Below are 17,513 nucleotides of genomic sequence, written 5' to 3' on the forward strand. Positions count from 1 at the left end.
GTGTGTGTGTGTACCTGTGTGTGTACAGTGTGTGTGTACCTGTGTGTGTACAGTGTGTGTGTGTACCTGTGTGTGTGTGTGTGTGTGTACTCTGTGTGTGTGTGTGTACAGTGTGTGTGTGTACCTGTGTGTGTGTGTGTGTACTCTGTGTGTGTGTGTGTACAGTGTGTGTGTGTGTGTGTGTGTGTACTCTGTGTGTGTGTGTGTGTACAGTGTGTGTGTGTTAGATGTGTGTGTGCTTTTCCTGCACAGGCAGTGATCCTGTTCTTCCTGCCCTTTCCTGGCTTGCAGGTTGGGGACACTGTGGAAGCTCCACCTTTGATGGGTGACCTGTGGCTGCTCAGGACTGCCCTGAGCTTGGGAGCTTTAAAGGAAGAGAGGGAAGGAGAGAGCATTTGCCTCAGGTGATGAGCAGCAGCACAGAGCCTGTGGGTGGTGGGGAATGTTCAGATTTTATTTCTGTAGTAACCCAGGTTAATTGATAGTTATTATTTATTCCTGATACATATTCTATGCAATTATTTTTTTGCTGGATTTCACCTGCACTAATATTGGCTGGTCTTTGTTAAGGAGCTGCCCCAAGAGCCAAGCACCTGTTGGGCCCACGCCCAGCAGTGGTTCTGGAACTGATGATCCACCTGTGCCTCTGCTGCTGCCCCTGGGCGACACAAGTGGGGGCAGCTGGGCTAAAGTCTAAATTGGGGGCGATTTCTTGTTAATTGTCTTTTCAGAAGGAAGAAGGGAATCAGTCTGAATGATGCTGCTAGAAAAATAAGTTGAAACTTTGGTTTGGATTAAAAAATAAATTACTTTTGAGTCTAATTAACAACCTAGCCACAGGTGTTTGGCTGTTTGCCTCAATTCCTTTTCTCAGGTGTTGGCTCTTTTCTAAGTGCCCAACAGACATTCCCAGGGAAATGTCTTGGAATCCTTGATGGTGGATTATAAGCAGGTGACAATCAAGTTAGTGATTAGGGCAGAGTTTTGCTTTTCCTTCCTGCTGTCTTTTGCATCTGTGTAGTGAGAACATGGGGAAGCCACTGGGCGTCATTAGACCAGTGACACCCTAAAAAACTGCTGCTTAGATTTAACTTCTGTTCTTCTTTATGATTCCTTTTTGTCATAATGTATTGAACATAGAAAATGAGGGCTCTGAAAAAGTCAGCTGTGCTGAGTTAATGAGTTAATTGATGGTGATTAGCAGAGAGCAGGATCACCTGTGGGGGGTGGGGGAGTGGTCTGGCTGCTCTCCACACTGGGCAGAGCTGCCAGGGGCTGGGAACGTGTCATGGGAATGGAGTTCTGGGGGTCGTCTGCCTCAGGAATGCTGTGAGGGACTGCTGCGGCAAGATTTTATTTGAGGAGTCTGGAGGATTCCAGCCTGGAAGACATGGTTGGGTGCCGGGTGCTCTGAGCTGTCTGCAGGCCAGGTGCTGCTGTGAGGGGTGAGTGATTTGCGTACCCAAAATCTTGGCTGGGGCTAAGGAGAAGGTCCTGTCTAGAGACCATTGTAAGGTAAAACACCAGAAGGAGTCCTGGTTTCCAGTGCCTGAGCAGCTGGAAGGTGTCACGGTGTTGTGGGGGGAACAGTTGAATATTGGTAACACTGGACTGTAATTGTGCAGAGCTGTTGAGGTGGCTTCATTTAGGTCAGTTGAAGGTGTGAGTGCTGAGAATCTTGGAAAATTGGGTCCTTCTTGCTCAGGCAAATCTGGAGTACACTGTCTTTGTTGGAGGGTAATTTTCTGCTGACTCATAAACCTCAGACAGAGCTCGTGGCAGCACCCCCAACACGATGAAAATGAAGTGGGTTTCCCTCTTTCTGTTGGAACAGCTACACCAAGCCCAGTTCAGTGTGCTGTGGGCTTGAGTGAGCAGGCTGATTTCCAGGTTTTTGGGGGAGGTGGAGGGGGAGATCTGAGATTGAGGTGGTGTCCAAAGACATTTTCCCTGAATAATAAGTCTGGATAGTCCTGAGCCGTGTCTTTGCTGAGAGCCATCTCTCCTGGTTCCATAGCATCATGTGGGTTTGGGGTGGCATAGCAGGCTCGCTGTCCCAGAGTTCTGGAGAGTGGATTATCAGAGGGTGCCTTATTGCTTTGGAAAGCCTGCCCTGCTCAGAGGTTCTGGAGCCCAGTTATTGCTGATGATGAGCCAGTGTATGTTGTGCTATTTGCTCTGTGTCTCTACAACTGCCTGGCACAAACCTGCAAGCCTTGGGACTTTTTTTTAATTTTAAATTTGCTCTGGAGATGCAAAGTTACTTGTGAACAGAAGTCTCATGTACTTCCATGCAGTGTAAGTCAGTGACCTATGGTAAGAAGGAAGAAAAGCATAAACCAAGACTCAAGAAAAAGTTGGGGTGAGAGCCCAAGTAATTTAAACCAGGAAAGAAGCATCTTTTGTGTATGCTGCTCATGAATTTCTGGAATGGTGGCAGGTTGAAGGAGCAGGGTGGTGGTGGAGAGTTTGGGGAGGTGCACAGCCATGGAGGTGTGGGTCTGGCCCCTCCTTGCCAGGCACCGTTTATTTTTCAGCACTTCTGTCTAATTAATATAAGGCCTGCTCAGGCACAGCCGCCCTCATTGGACGTGTCACTCGTTAATCACACGACCCTCCTAGCCTTGGGTAATGACCTTGAAAGAATATATCAGCCCATGATGGCGGGAGTGAGGAATTAAATTGTTTCTCTGAGTGCTTATGGTCATTGCTGACAATTTATATGACACAGCTGCCCTAAGCTGGCCGTGCCGGCCATTGTGCCGCAATCATTTTCCCTCTGGGAAGGGGTGGCTGGGCAGGCCCCACGGCTGCCCCGGCCTGGGGCCGCTCCTTTGTGCGAGGAGGAGAAGGGCTCTGCAACCTGGAATCCTGCCTGAGGGACTGAGTCCAAAAATCCCGGGAAGGCTTTGCTGAAGCCTTTCTCTCTGGGTGCGTTGGCGTTGCCGTAACGTTGGGAATGGCGTTAGTTCGATTGTTCCAACCTGAGGAGGGTTCCCAAGCCCAGGATTGAGCTCCCTTTCAGCAGGGCATTCGTAAGGTTTGGAATGTGAGAAATGGGCAGGACAGCTTGAATAGGCTTGAGATTTGGTAAGATTCGGGTGCAAACACATCACATAACCGTGCACGTTTGTGTGCAAAATTAGGCAGACCCTTTAATTACCATAGGAACCCACATAATACTCTGTGTGTGTCCATGGAAATTAAGAAGTAAATTTTAAGATAAATTAATGTAAGCGTTTATGGGCTAATATCTGTATTATTATATTTTTTTTCTTTTCCTAACTGTTAAATGTACTTGGGAAGGTATTTATTTTTTTGCAGATAATGAGTAAATGGCTTTCTTAGTTGTTATATATTGGTTTCTGCTTTTAGACTGATGAAATAATTTGTTACAGTTATTCAATCATATTATTTATAGAAAACATGTAGCTGAGGATCTAAACATCAGATTGTTCTGTTGTTGCCATATGGGCTGCTTTCATCTAAATATAAACAGTTGATAATTATCACTAGAACTATTGGCTAAAATCACAAAATAGACCAAGAACAAATAACAATCTCATTCTTCATTAACATTTTAAAAATGAAATAGATGTCCTTGTTTATGCCTTCAGTAAATTTGGCTCTGCTTTTACAGAACTGTAAATGAACCAGAACATTTGTTTTGTATAATCTATACAATATTTTATATGTATATTTGCATTGGGGAGCTCAGGCTGCTGGATTTTGAGAAGGCTGGTATATATCCAGCCCCACAGAACTGTTATGAAGTACATTTATTAATGTAGTCATAGAATCATGGAATGCTTTGGGTGGGAAGGGACATTAAAGCCCATCTCATCCCACGCCCTGCCATGGGCACGGACACCTTCCAATATCCCAGGTTGCTCCAAGCCCCATTCAACCTCGAACACTTCCAGGAATGGTCCAGCCAAAGCTTCTCTTGAAAAATACTAATTGCTTCCATCTCAGATTCCCTTAAAATGCTTTGCTTTCTCATTGGGTTTAGTGGCTTATTATTCTTCTACTTTTCAATTTTTTCCTGTTTCTCATCTCTAGCAGCTCCATGTGTGGGTAGGACACAACAGAGGATGTGTTGTCACCTCAGTGTTCTGCTGGCTTGAATACGTCAGGGAAAATTACACAAGTCAGCAGCAGCCCCATGAAACTGTCCTGTAAAATACAGACAAAAACAGACAACAAGGCAAAAGTGAAGACGGTGACTGGGAGGAAATACTGTCTTTGTATTGACGTCCTTTTTTAGTATGTGGTTAGAGCAGAGAATGAGGAGTTTATGTTCCCTTTTTAGTTACACCAGTGATTGTATGAAATGCCAATGATGGTATGAAAAAGGACAGATTAATTTGTGTTGTTGTTCCCATTTCTGTATTTAAGATTAGAGTTAAAAAATGGTAGTAGTTCAGTATCAAAATTATTATTCACCTGGGTCTGGTTTGGCTGTACTTTGCCCTTTCCAAAAACTGAAGAGGCTCCTTGCAAAGGGACTTGTCCTGGGTGAGGGGTGGAGGGCTTTGGCTGCAGGTGCAGCCTGGCTCAGGGGTTCAGCAGAGCTACGATACCCTCTGAGAAGTTGGCCGTGTTCTCTTTGAGCCCGGCCACATTGGCTGTCTGTCCCCTCAGGTACCTCAGTGTCATGTGTCAGCGTGCGGGGGCTGTGGCCGTGCCCCCACGCCAGGTCTGTCCCACCTGCGGGAGGCCAGCGACCTTCAGGTCACCTGCACACAAAGAATCCCTCCCAAGGGCAAATCCCACTGATCTGAGCACGATTCTGGTTTGAAGGTGAAGACCAGGTTGGTGGGAATTGCTTTAATTCCCCGTGGGAAGTGTGCGGTCTGGACATGACTCCAGGGCTCCGCATGGCAGAACTGGCTCTTGGCCGGGACTCGCGCTGGACAACAGGATCGTCCCTTCCCGTTGGGAACAGAACCCTAAATGCCTCCTCAGCTCAGGCACCCAGCAAGATGTCGCCATTCCTTATTCAAATTCCCTTTCTAATCGGCTGAAGGGCGAGCGAGCGCTGCAGCCCCGTCCTCGTGCTGCGCTCGCCACGCTGACGTCAGCCTTCTTGTGCGGCAAGGATATTTTAAATTTGTTTATCTCCGTGATATCAGGTGGTTTGGTTGCTGGCAGCCCACATTAGCATGGCAGAGCAGCAAATATGTACATATATATTTATATTTAGCATTTTTTTCTCGTATGTTCAGCTGAAAAGGCTTGGCTTGATTAATATTTTCCGCTGTCCGGTAACCATGGCAATGGGGTCAGCAGATATAATACTTAATTTAATCTTCCAACTGCCTCAGTGTGCATCACCAGTGTCCCGAATAATAGAAAGCCTTTTGCTTCTCTCTCCCTTCCTCCCTCCTTCCCTCCCCTCCCTCCCTCTTTCTCCCTCTCGTTCTCTTGCTTCATATATTATTATCTTTGCCAGTGGCTCCCTCATATGACCCAGAAGGAATAAATGGAGGTTTTGCATTCCATGTATGTAGCTTATAAAATAAAAAAATAAAATAAAAAATTTGAAGCCCCTCTCTCCAGTCAGCCAGACTCCCCCACCACCTCGCAGTTGGTCCCCCCTCCCCGGCACGCTCGGCAGCCAATCTCCACGGCGTGCCGGGGCCGTGGGCAGATGTGGAGCGCTCGGCGCGGCTCCGGCGCGGCCGCCAGACGCTCTCCAGCCACATGCGCCCGAGCGGACGTTCCTCCTGCCACAAAGCCCGGCCGACTGGCTTTGCTCTCCAGGTGGGTCCAGTCCATTGCTTTGTCTTCGCTCGGCCCAGGTTCCCCTTAGGTGTTTCATTTTGCTGTTTCGGATTGATTTTTTTTAAGTTGTTTTGGTTTTTTTGTTTTTTGTTTTTTTTTCTTTAAAGCATTGCAGTCTCATTTCACAGTGAACACTGTCACTTTTGGGTTGGTTTTGGGGAAGGAGATGACCTGTTTACAACCTCCCAGATGGATTTAGTCATACTATTTTTAAAAAGGGGGAAAAAAGAGCATTTTTCTGCTCAGATACTTTTTTGAATTGCCCCGTGACCAGAGGAGACTGACCTGGTGCAGGTCAGGCTGCTGCTCTCCTCTTCCCAGCTGTCCCGTGTCACATCTCTAGTGAAAAGAGAGGAACGTTACCAGCAGGGATTAGAGTCGTTATTCTAGAGGTGGAAAGGACATCAGGAAAGAGAGACACTTGAAATTTCTATAACCAAAATTCTTCCTTTTATTTTTTCAGTCCATTTACATTTTAACCCATCCTTGAATTTAATCAAAGAATAGTTTGGGGGTTTTTTTTTATATTTTTCTCTTTTCTAATGTGGTATTTGGGAAACAGAATGGCTGTGACCTCAGAATGGGTAAATGAGGGACTTCTTCCTTTTCCCCTCAGTGGGAGTGAGCTTGTGGGTTTGTTTGTTGCCTCCAACACCATTTCTATGGTCACAAGGACTGAGCGAGCCTGCCAGGGTCTTGGCAGGGTTTTCATTCTTCTCTCACTCTCTGATGATGGTCAAAGCCCATTAGATGTTGTTGTGACTTGGTTCTTGCCAAGGTGTTGAGTGATGGCTGGAAGGGCTAAAATTGGGAAGGAACTGAAGTTCATCTCATCAGCCCAGATCTGAGCCACTGATTTGCCAAACTCTTTGGTCCCAGGCAACGACTGCTGTGAGGACAAACATTCCTGCCCATTCCCAAAGGGTGTCCATCAGTTCTCTGTGAGTGCGGGATCATGACTGAGCTATGAGCGGGTGAGAACCCAGCAGTAGCAAACCCTAATAATTTCAGTAAGAAATGGCCCAAATTGATTCAGTTGCCTTTAGCTGAGGGTTTGATAGTGAACATGGTGGTCATGCTGGGTTTGAACTTGATGATCCTAAAGATCCTTTCCCACCTTAACAATTCTGGGATTCTATGCATTAAAAAAAAACAACACCCAAGCAACCCAAATATTGGTCCTCTGTCATGTTTCTGAAATGCTCAACCATTTTGTTGGGTGACGTGTTTCCTTTACCATTTGTGTGCAGCCTGTTTTATGGTTCTTCTTCAGGACAGTCTTTGGTCATTTCATCTCCTAAAATAAATCCTGCCCGTGTTTTTGAGTGGAAAGGAGACCTGAATTAGGAAAACTGATCTGTCCTTCCCAAGAGGGAATGAGGAGGCAGGACAGTGTGTGGGTTGTCAGAGTCCAGCACAGGCAAGGATCCAACAGGTTCAAGGCTACCTAGTGATGGACTCCAGACTTGACTAAATAAATATACAGTAACCTTTGTAGTAACTACGTCTCTATTTCCTTTGTTCCAGAATATTCCATATATCCCACTTTTTCTTTCATCTTTTTCCTTTCTGTGTCATTAGCAGAAGTACTGATGTCTGCATAGGCTTTGTGAAGACAATTACTGAGATGGGCTTTCGATTTGATTTCACCTTATTTTGACTATTATAGTTCAATGGTTTTTCTTCTTTTAATATGTATTTAAAGCATTTTATAAAGTGCCTTTCTGTCCCATAAATCTGCTATATAACTTCCCATAATGCAACTCAGATAAAAAATTAGAAATGGAAATTTTTTAGTTTAAAAAGTCTTTAAAACAAATCAAAGTTTTTTGATGCTAAAACATCTCCAATCTTAAACTTATTTCTCAGGGACTTGGGAATGGAGAGAAAATACCAAATCTGTTAGAAGTACAGACTTTCTCTCTTTTCTGGTGAAAAATCCAGATTTGACTGTTGCATCTCACTGGGTAGAGCTTTCCCTGAGCCCCAAACAAGCTTGTGTTAAGTGCATTTTACCACATGTGCGTGTATCTAATCACATGGATATCAGGATCACACACACTGTAAGTGTATAAATATAAGAGCTCTCCCTCTCATGCGTATTTATGCCATAGTATTAAAATATTACATGCACTAATCTCTGGAAATGTTGGAGAAAAATGTGGGAAATAAACGAGCATCCTTTCAGATTTACAGGATTCCTGCCAATCGTTTGCTATTTGATCTAGAAAGAACAACAGAAGTGAGTATAAAACTGAAGTGAACCCCAAAAGCAATAACAAAGCACCGCTCGCTCCACGGCCCAGACCTGCAACAGTCAGATCAGTTTAAAATGTGCCCACCATAAACAAATACTGCAAGTACCTGCTCCTGAACAAACATCTCTGCTTCTCTCCCCTTGCTCTTCTTTGAGCCTTCTGTAGGGGCTGGTCCTGCTCAGCCTGACTTGCTGCCCCACTGTGATTGATGGGAACTTCCAAAGAAAGAGGGTCAGTAATTATTCCTTTCTAAGGAAAATTATTTGTGTAAATAAATAGTATTTCTGGCCTTCCCTTTCCTCCCAAAATAACAGGCTCCTTTGTCTGCAGTTGCTGGGCGGGATCTCTCTGCTAGAAAGTGAAGCTTTCACAACCCCCTTGAATGACACTGCTCAAACCCTCTTTGCCTGTGTGGAAGAACTGAGGGTGCAGAGATTTGGTAGATTTGGGAATGTTTTCTTTGCTGTAGTTTGGCAAATCAGGTTTATTTTTTTTTCTGGTGATTTTATTGTTTGTTTGAAATTAAGTTTTAGATGGTGTGACTGAGGGTCTGAAGTCGTATCTTCAATACTGGAGCAGCTTGGAAGCTTGGAGCACAGGAGCTTGTTGCAGTGCTGGTGCAGAGTAGGAATTTGTGTGCTCCGAAGGGGTGGAATGCCAGGTCTGCTCCACAGTGTTTGTGCTCTGCTCTTTTTCTTTGTAAAGTCTTGGAAAACAGGTTGGAAGAGAACTTGGGAGATCATTTATTCCATATTTTTGTTTGAGATGTGATGTATCCGAGCCAGCTCTTGCTATACAGAAAGCACTTTACTGTAATAAATTGCAATGCTTTTTGCCAAGTTCAGGTTTACTGACAGTTCCCAGATTTTACACTTCAGGCAGTGTATTTAAATGACCTACAAGGTGTAAATTGCTGTGGAGCTGCTGTGAAAGTCCTGGCATTTTTAAGCCATGTGAAGCAGAAGCAGCAAGGTGCAGGAGGAGATGTGGGGTGTGACAGGAGCTGGGTCATGTTTTCCCCATTGTCCATGGGCATCTCACAGAGAAATGGCCCTGTAAGGAAGTTCTCCCCAGAACACAACACACCTGTGGGTGTGTGCAGGTCAGTGATGCCACGAGGCCTTGCAGAGGTCAGCCTGTGTTGCTGTGCATTTCACAAACAAAGATAATCCTTTCTCGGAAGGGTTTGTGTTTTGTTTGGGACCGAAGAGACAAATATTAAAGAAAAAAGCTGTTACTGGAAACGCTTAATCTAATACTGTTTATTGCTCAGAGTTGTTTTCTGTTGTTTGTAGTTTGAACAGTAGCCACCTCCTGCTTTTTCATTAATCGTAATTTTCTCATGCTATAACATCTTTCACCTTTCTCTAATTTTCTGTTACACTTTGCTTTAGTGTGGGGTTGTTGGTTGGTTGGTTTGTTTTCTTGGCCTTCTGCCGTTTCTAATTTGTGCCCTGTATCCACCCTCTGGAGCCCAGGGAGTAAGGAAATGCAGGAGGGGGGGATCAGGACTGGTGCTGAAAAGAAAAGGGAGAAAGAATATTCGGAATGAATAGAGCAGAGCTGGATGTGGCTGGTCCCGAGCCCGAGGGGCTGGCTGGGCACAGACCTGGAGGCTGCAGAGCCTGCCCCGGTGTCTGGGAGCAGGGCGTGTGCCCGAGCGGCCGCGCCAGGCTGTGCGTGGGTGAAGGATGGGCCTTTTAGCGGCGGCACTTGTGTTGTGTCCGCGTGGTTCTGTTTCCAGCCGCATCTCCATTAAGCCGGCAGCCCTCGGAGCGGCCCCTCCATCCTGCAGACATTTGCTTTACGTAAAGCAGCTCGCAGCTCTGTGAGTATTGATGTAGACATTACCACAAATCGCCACTTAGGGACCGGGAAGAATTGACTAACTGGTTTCAGATCCAATACACATAAACCTGATCAGACGCAAACTTTAAGTACACTTGCAGTCGTGCCAACTGCACCAGCAGGGAAGTGACTCTTCTGCTGGCTCTTTAAAGAGGCCCTGAGGGGAAACCATGAAAAAATAAAGATATGGGCTGAAGGCTTGTGCTGCAGTAGTTGTAAGGTGAAGAGTTAGTCCTGGCATGAAAAATTAAAATACAACTGCTCTTTGTGAGACTTGGTTTGTAATTTTTTTTTTTTTCTTATAAAACTCGCTAATTTGGGTTTTACAGCCACCACAGTCAGTGTGGATTCCTGAGGTCGTTCTGAATCTTTATATTAAATGGCCTAGATGCTCTCCTCTTCCTTGAAAAAGGACTGTTCATGCTGCCAGTTAGGCAAAACATTGACTTGGGTAAGAAATACATAAGCAAGTGAGACCATTTCCTAATTTTCATTGTAAGTGTGATGTTTTCCAAAACTCTTGAGATTTGCAGGACAGAAGAGAGGCTGGAGCATTACCTGAACCTGGCTGATGGGACATGTGGGTTGATCTCATGGCTGTGTCTCGGTGTGGGGAGTTCAGCTGGACCTCAGGCACAAGGGCTCGTGGGAACAGTGAGCTCTGCTCTGGGAGTGTTAGAGACAACAGCATTTAATGTTTTTGGTGTTGACTCGTGGTGTCACAGCTGAGAGCTCCACTCAAAAAGTTGGCAGTTGTGAATTTTTTAGTAGATCATAACAATCAAACAGGATTCTGCATGCTGGGATTGAGAACTATGGAATGATCAAAGAAGGTGGGAAGAGTGAAAGACAAATTCAAATAATTAGTGGGAAATGGAGCCTCTTGTGCAGCAAAGTTGGGTGATTCAGAGAACAAATCTGTGTTTAGCTGCATGAATCTGAGATAGGGAGGAAAAGTGGCTGGTGCTCTGCAGCCTTTGTGAATGAGAGAACCAGCTCTGGGCTCTTCATCCCAATCCTGGCTCCTGGAGCTAACCCCACGCAGAGCAGCATCAGCGTTGTCTGAACACAGGGCCTGGTCAGGGGCTTCTGCTTGGGGAATTCTCAGCTGATGTTGCTGTCCCATATTTAGTATTCCCAGAACTCAATATTGCCGTGGAAAGCCCAGGAGGGTCCAGCAAGGCAGTGAGGACTGTTTTCTTATTACTAAACAGAGAGATATTAACAACACAATGTAGGAATAAAAAAAAAAAAAAAAGGCAAGCAAGCAAAGCCGGCTGCCTGCTCTTTTCTTCTCAGCATTATTATTTGTGACAAAGCCTTTGGTCCATTTTTCTTCATAATTTGCAGGACTCCTAATGGGAACAGCACCTCCCAATTACCATGGTTGCCAAAGGCTAATTTGGTTACCCTCAGGATCCACAATAGAGAAACTGTGTCGGCCCTTTGTAGATATTTGCATACTATACATACCGGGAATGTAAAACAGCTGCCCGGGCCCTATTCCACTATCATGGCAATTATGGGTCATTAGCTTTTTCTTTTTTCTTCCCTTTCTCCCTCTTCTTTCCTTGTTCTCATCTTCTAAACTCTGCCAGGCAGCAGAAGCAGCTGATGGGTTTGGAGGGAGCAGCAGCAGGACGAGGAGCTGCCTGGTCCCATTCAGGGGCTGGGGCTGACAAGCGCCCGTGCCTTTCTCGCCGACTGCGCTCTTTCTTCCCGTGTCTGTTCCCTCGGGTGCTCCCCGGGACATCTGCGTGTGCCCGGCCGCCGTGGGCAGCTCCGGCCGCCGTGGGCAGCTCCGGCCACGCGTCTGACCCCGAAACGGCCCCGTCACACGCACCCTGTCAACACCCTGCTCCTTGGGGACACTTCCCCACACTTCCAAAACTTTCCTGGGCTCCCAGGGGCCCAGAAATTAAGGAAGGGGACAAAAGAGAGCTCCTCTAAAATTGGTTGGGATTCAATTTGTTAATGGCCAGAGCCTTTTAATAGTTTATCTCCCTTTTGTTCTGGGCAACGTTTACAGTCTCGGTGCAGTTTACAAGGAAGTGATGGTTTTGCATATACATTAATTTTTTTATGAACTGCTAATTTTATTGACAATAAGGATAGATTGAAAGACCCAAAGCTTTTGTGTTGTTTTGTTAAAGCAAATAAGTAAAGCACAAATGTAAATTACATCTCCAGGTTCACATTAGAGGTTTGCAAATAATACTGAGCTAATGGTTATTGCTAAGGAAAATAGCACTGGGATCAATATTCTATACAGTAGAACGCAATACCTCTCTCTCTTTTAATCACCTCATTGCAGAAATGGCATTGAAATTTGAAATCTCATTTTCTCCATTTGTACAAATTGAACATAAATCATTGTGAGTGAGGGGAGGTTTCGGGCAACTTCACTCTTTGTGGGATTGCATTGCTAATTAGTGCTGGAGGGAAAGGGGGATAGAGCCAGGGCTCCACCGGACTCTGACCTGCCCGTGGATAGGTCTGTAAATAAAAAAACGGGGAATAAATGGTGAGCTCCATCTTCTCTGCACCAGGGTCTTCAGAGCAAAGGCAGCACTTGTGAAAGTCATTTCTTACCACTATTAAAAATAGATAAATAATTAAAACCAAAAAGCTGACGTGGCTTTTGTTGGTGTGGAGTGTACCTGGTGCTGTACAAAACACAAACTCAGTGTGTAGCTGCTTCCCCAGGAGCCCGGAGGGTGAATCTGGTGATGCTGGAGCGTAGGGAGTATCCAAGTGTGTGTGGTCGAGGGGTTCTGGTGCTGGTCACACTGTTGGCTGGGTGAAGGGTAGGTCTTAGTGTCATTCCTGCTGGTTAGGGTCCCTAATTTGCTTTAGTGTTTGAGGGAAATACCAACAGAAGAACCTTTGTTGATAACTTTAAAACCCTTTTCCTGTGGGGTGCACGGGCTGTTCTGCAGTATGCTGTCTGATGCTGGTGTGTGTGCCCCCCAGCAGTTTATCCAGAAGGATCCAGGACATCACAAACATCGAGAGAAAGGTGGTAGCTATTAGGTAAGTGATTCAAGCCAAGAGATGGGAGAGATTTGGAATAAACAGGGTTTTATTTGTCTGTGTGGAGACAAATCCTATGAGTGGGATACGACTGTGAGTGTTATGGAAGGAGGAGTCGAAGTGACTGGGAAAGGTTCACACAGAGTAGGAGGGTTCCAAGCATCACCCCATGGATAAAGACTGTTTTAAATTATTCACTATCAGTCCCAGGGATTTATCACTACACCTGTATTTTCCCATCATTTTTGTGCTTTCTAAATCACTACAATAGGAGATAAATAGGGAACTTTATGGGAGAAACTGTATTAAGGCTCGTTATATAAATTTGTTCTTGCCATTTCCAACAGCTGAAAGTGAAGAAAATAAATAAAATACCCTTGAAAGTGAAGAACAAACATTGAGCTGGCAGAGCTGCTAGCAGAGAAGAAATAAATAATTTTAGAACACTGGGGGCAGAAAGCTCAGACTCAAACCAAGGGGTGGTTTGGGTCTAGAGTATTTAAGACGATGAAAAAAAGATGAGTATTGTTAGAATTGTGGATTTTAATTCAAGATGCTATTTAAAATGCATGTATAGTCTTGAGGAAAGAGAAGGATACATGACAGAAGTTGGCTTGTCCATGGCTTGGTCTGTGCTGTCAAATTCCGGTGCATTATGAAAACATAAAAATATATGTGTTTTAACAAAAAAAACAGTTTAAATAAAAATCTTCTGTGAAAACACTCTTAAGAGTGGGCAGGAAAAGAAATCTGGGGTAAAATACCCTCCTGATAAATTTCTTCTTTCAAAAGTGATGGACTTTGGGTTTAGGCAGTTGTCACTGCTGGAGCAATGGGGAAATGAGCTCTTTAACCAGTAAATTATACAGAGACATTTATTTATTTATTGTGTGATTGACTGAAGGGTTTGCAGTTTTGCATGTAGAACAGCTTATTTTGAAAACACAAAAATAATTTGGAAGTTGTGTAATTTGCTGACACATAGGCAGCCACAGGATCTCGCAGAGTCCCTGAGGATCAGTCATGGGCAGAGGACTGGGTAAGCTGAGCTCAGGAGGTTGGCAGAGCTGGTATGCTCAGGACTGCTGTGGAAAGCATCACGTGGAAGAGATGTGTTGGAAACTGCTCTTCCCAAGTCTGAAGTCTTTGGGATTGCTGGCAGGAAGGTCCAGGTCAGGGCACCTGGATGAGGAACAGAGCTCTCGGTTAAATGAGGCAGGGGGGTCGTGCTCTGTGAGTCGATATTTTTCTTCTGAATTTATCATCTCTTGCTCTGCAATATCAATGTTTATAAATTAAATACATTCATAACTAAGTGCTGCATAAACAATTGATAAATAACTACAGGCTGCGTGCACGGGTACACTGATGTTTGTGTGCCCGGTATGGATGAGGCACCAGCAGCTCCTGATGCTGTACAGTGCTTTGAACAGTGGCTGTGAATTATCTGCTCCTCATATTGATGGGATATTTCTGGAGCATAAAGATAATAATTAAAGTGTCACTTTTTTTTAGTTGCATTCCATATGAAGATCTGCTCAATATTTTATAAGTTGTATTTAGCTTCACTGGTGCCAGTAGAGAGAATTCATTTTGGGAGCAGACTAGATGAGGAGCTGCTATATTTTTAAAGAAGCTTCCAGTGCAGGCAGGCTCCAGGAATCCCAGCTGGCACGTGCCTGGAATGCTGCACGCCTTGGGTGTAGGCAAGTGTTATAAAGAGCACGGATTCCATGTGGAATAAAGGTCTGTCCTTCCTCTTGCCCAAGTGCAGGAGCTGGCCAAGCATGTGGCCCCTGAGCAGGACCTCACAGCAAGGTGTTTTAGAGCCAGGCATGCTAAATAAAGGGAGTTTCTCCCTGGAGCAGTTGGAGCAAATGATGCTCTGGGTAAACAGAACAGCTCCTCAGAGTTTGTGCCTCCAGGCCAAAAAAGAGGGCGTGCGAGGAGGACAAACAGGCGGAAGGGAGGTGAAGGCCCTTGCCCCAGGGTTACCTCGTGGGAAAGATGCTCCTCCTGCAAGGTTGTCTGTAGTGGTACTCGGGCATAAGATACAAACATGTCCTTAGGCTCCCCCAGTTCCCTGACCCAGAGCAGAGGGCAGCTGGCAGAGGTGCTGTGGTGACACAAAAGGGGCGAGGTGTCCCCCAGCAGGGGAGCAGGCATCAGGAACGCGTGGTCGGCCGTGCTCTGGAACTCTTGGTGTGCAGAATCCACCCACAGAGAGCCGTGGTTGGCCAGCCTGTGGTCCAGATCGTCTCTCCTGCCCCAAAAGAACCTCACATGCGTGATGGAAGAGGTATTTACAAACCTACAGAGCCCAGAAGGAGAGAATTATTGTATGAGTAATAATAAGCACTTAAATAGCACTTGACAACTTGATTGATACAAACATTAAAAGATTAACTCCTGCAGGACTGGTGATGGATCTGTGTTTCCCTGTATTGCAGTTGGAGAAACTTAGGTACAGAGGCAGATTAATTTCCTTTCTGACCCACAGTGTGTTGCTGGAAAAGGCAGAATTAGAATTAGAGACTTCTTAATGACCAATTAGCAAAATTATGAAACAAAAGAGCAATAGCTCCAACAGCAGCCTCCAGGATCAGCGCAAGAGGACACTGCATATCCTCAGCATCCTATACCCAAGTAGCAATTTTAGTCAAGAGTTCATAATTGTATCGAGAAATTAGGACTATTTTTATCATGTGTCTTGCCTTGCGTTTATCCAGTTCTCTATTTCATGTCTGCAGGTTCTGGCTTTGCAGATATTTATCTATATTTAGATGCATGCAAATACGGCTTTAGCAGTACAACCATAAAATACAGCCATTCATAAACTAACTGGGATATATGACTCTCCCTACTTATTGGCACTGCACTTTTGGGTATGTACATTAAATATGTGTCTATTTTACTACCTGGAGAACACAAAATGAGTGAAATCCAGCTATTTGCCTATTACTCTTTGACTGAAAAATTGTGTATGTTTATAGTTGAGATAGATACACAGTTCCTGCTCGGCTGCAATGGAGTCAAGGTGTTATTGATGACTTTGGGATGACGGCAACACTTACAAAGAGTGGGGCCCTGCGTGACTTACGGGGCTCAGCCCAGACTAATGCCAATAAATCGTTTGTGTCGCGCCATGTCTCGGTGTATTTTGGGTGTGCTGCGTATTTTACAGGCAAACTATTTCAGAAAGATGTTAGAGACTTTAATAAATGATTTGTACCATTTCTCATAGGCTTCTCCATGGGAAGGCAGGCTGGCAGTTACCAGGCGGCTCCAAGTTCTACAAATAAGATTTTAGAAACCTTTACTTATACAAAGTATGTTTTTTGTATATATAATAATGGAAAGATTTTAAGATCATACATATCTCAAACTTCCTAGGTGTAAAGTGCTTTCCTCATTTGGTGAAATATCAACATCCTTATTCTGTTCTTAGTAAGCTGCAATAATACTTGGTGGCCAATATCCCAGCACCAGTTCCTGGATGCTGTTCTGTGCCTCACCTCAAAATTGCTCTTTGTGGATGAAATTTTAGCAGAAGTTAGGGATATTTGAAGGGAAAGGGATGGAGGAGGGTGAGGGTGCAAAGAATGCTGTGTCCACACATGAGCACCTGCACCCGGCCCCTCTGATGGCAGCATGGGGCACTCAGGACCTGATCAGGGGCATGGAAAACATCCTGATACATGTCAGCTAGCATTAGTTGATGAGAGAAAATCCTAAATTTCTGAGGTATCTACTTTACTCTTAGCCTGTTCGTACCCACCCTGGTGGCCTCGTGCTGCTGGGTCTGGGGCTGGGTCCTTCTCGGTTCCCCACAGAACCGGCCTGACTTGGCACGGGGCAGGGAGCTGCGTTTCAAACATGGGAGCTGATTTAGTTGTAATCTAGAAATGAAGGAATTCCCAACAAAAACACGTAGTGCTATAAGACAGGAATTCTAATACAGGCCTAGAAGCCTCTTCCGAGTGCTTTGGCGAGGGATTGGAGGGAGGCCAAGGAGAGATTGCCTTAAGCCCTCTGCTGACCCGCGTCCGAGGCCAGCCCCGGGTTAATCCCCTGCACTGCTGAGCCGGGGCTTGAGTGGCTGCCCTGCCAGGCCCTGAGCACGGCCCGGGGCAGCTTCAGGTGCTCCCGAAATAAACTCCAGAGCCCCTCTGTGTGCCCATGTCTGGCCCAGCTGGGACAGCAGCAGGCCCGCATTTGGAGCATAATAATAATTCTGCAGATCAAAGCAGCTCTTCTTCAGACAATTACAGTAAAATTGAAGCTCTCCTCCAAGAGGAACGTGTGCCCTTGTTGTGGTTTCCCTTTTTTGCCCTCCTTTTCTTTCTTTCTCCCCCCCCCCCTTCCCTTTCTTTTTTTTTTATCCTTTATGAGCAAATTGCTTTTTCAGGGCTATAGAAAGAACCGATTGGAAGCTGAAATCCTCCTTCTCTGCCTAGGGGTGGGATTCCCAGGGTTAGACATGTAACATCTGAAGGGTGATTTTTTTTAAAATTGATATCCGAGAATAAAAGAGAGAATAGTAGGAGAAGCTGATCAGGAATGAATAAAGTCTCCTTTTAAGCTGAC

At 45.2% G+C, this 17,513-nt stretch overlaps 1 protein-coding gene across 2 annotated transcripts in view; it reads left to right on the forward strand.

Annotated features, from left to right (window-relative positions):
* Window positions 1-17,513, forward strand: part of ZFHX3 (zinc finger homeobox 3) — a 395,458-nt gene that overhangs the window by 129,807 nt on the left and 248,138 nt on the right. Inside the window, exon 1 of one of the 2 annotated variants that reach the window (XM_042022869.1) lies at window positions 5,751-5,766. The exons of the other annotated variant lie outside the window; for it this stretch is intronic. The gene's annotated coding sequence lies outside the window, so the exon portion shown is untranslated. Of the gene's footprint in view, window positions 1-5,750; window positions 5,767-17,513 lie in introns of those variants that run through there. 2 annotated transcript variants of the gene reach the window in all.

This window comes from Corvus kubaryi, unplaced genomic scaffold (assembly GCF_017639235.1).
Source record: "Corvus kubaryi isolate FWS band 111438036 unplaced genomic scaffold, C.kubaryi_AGA036_p1.0 37225, whole genome shotgun sequence".
NCBI lineage: Eukaryota > Metazoa > Chordata > Aves > Passeriformes > Corvidae > Corvus > Corvus kubaryi.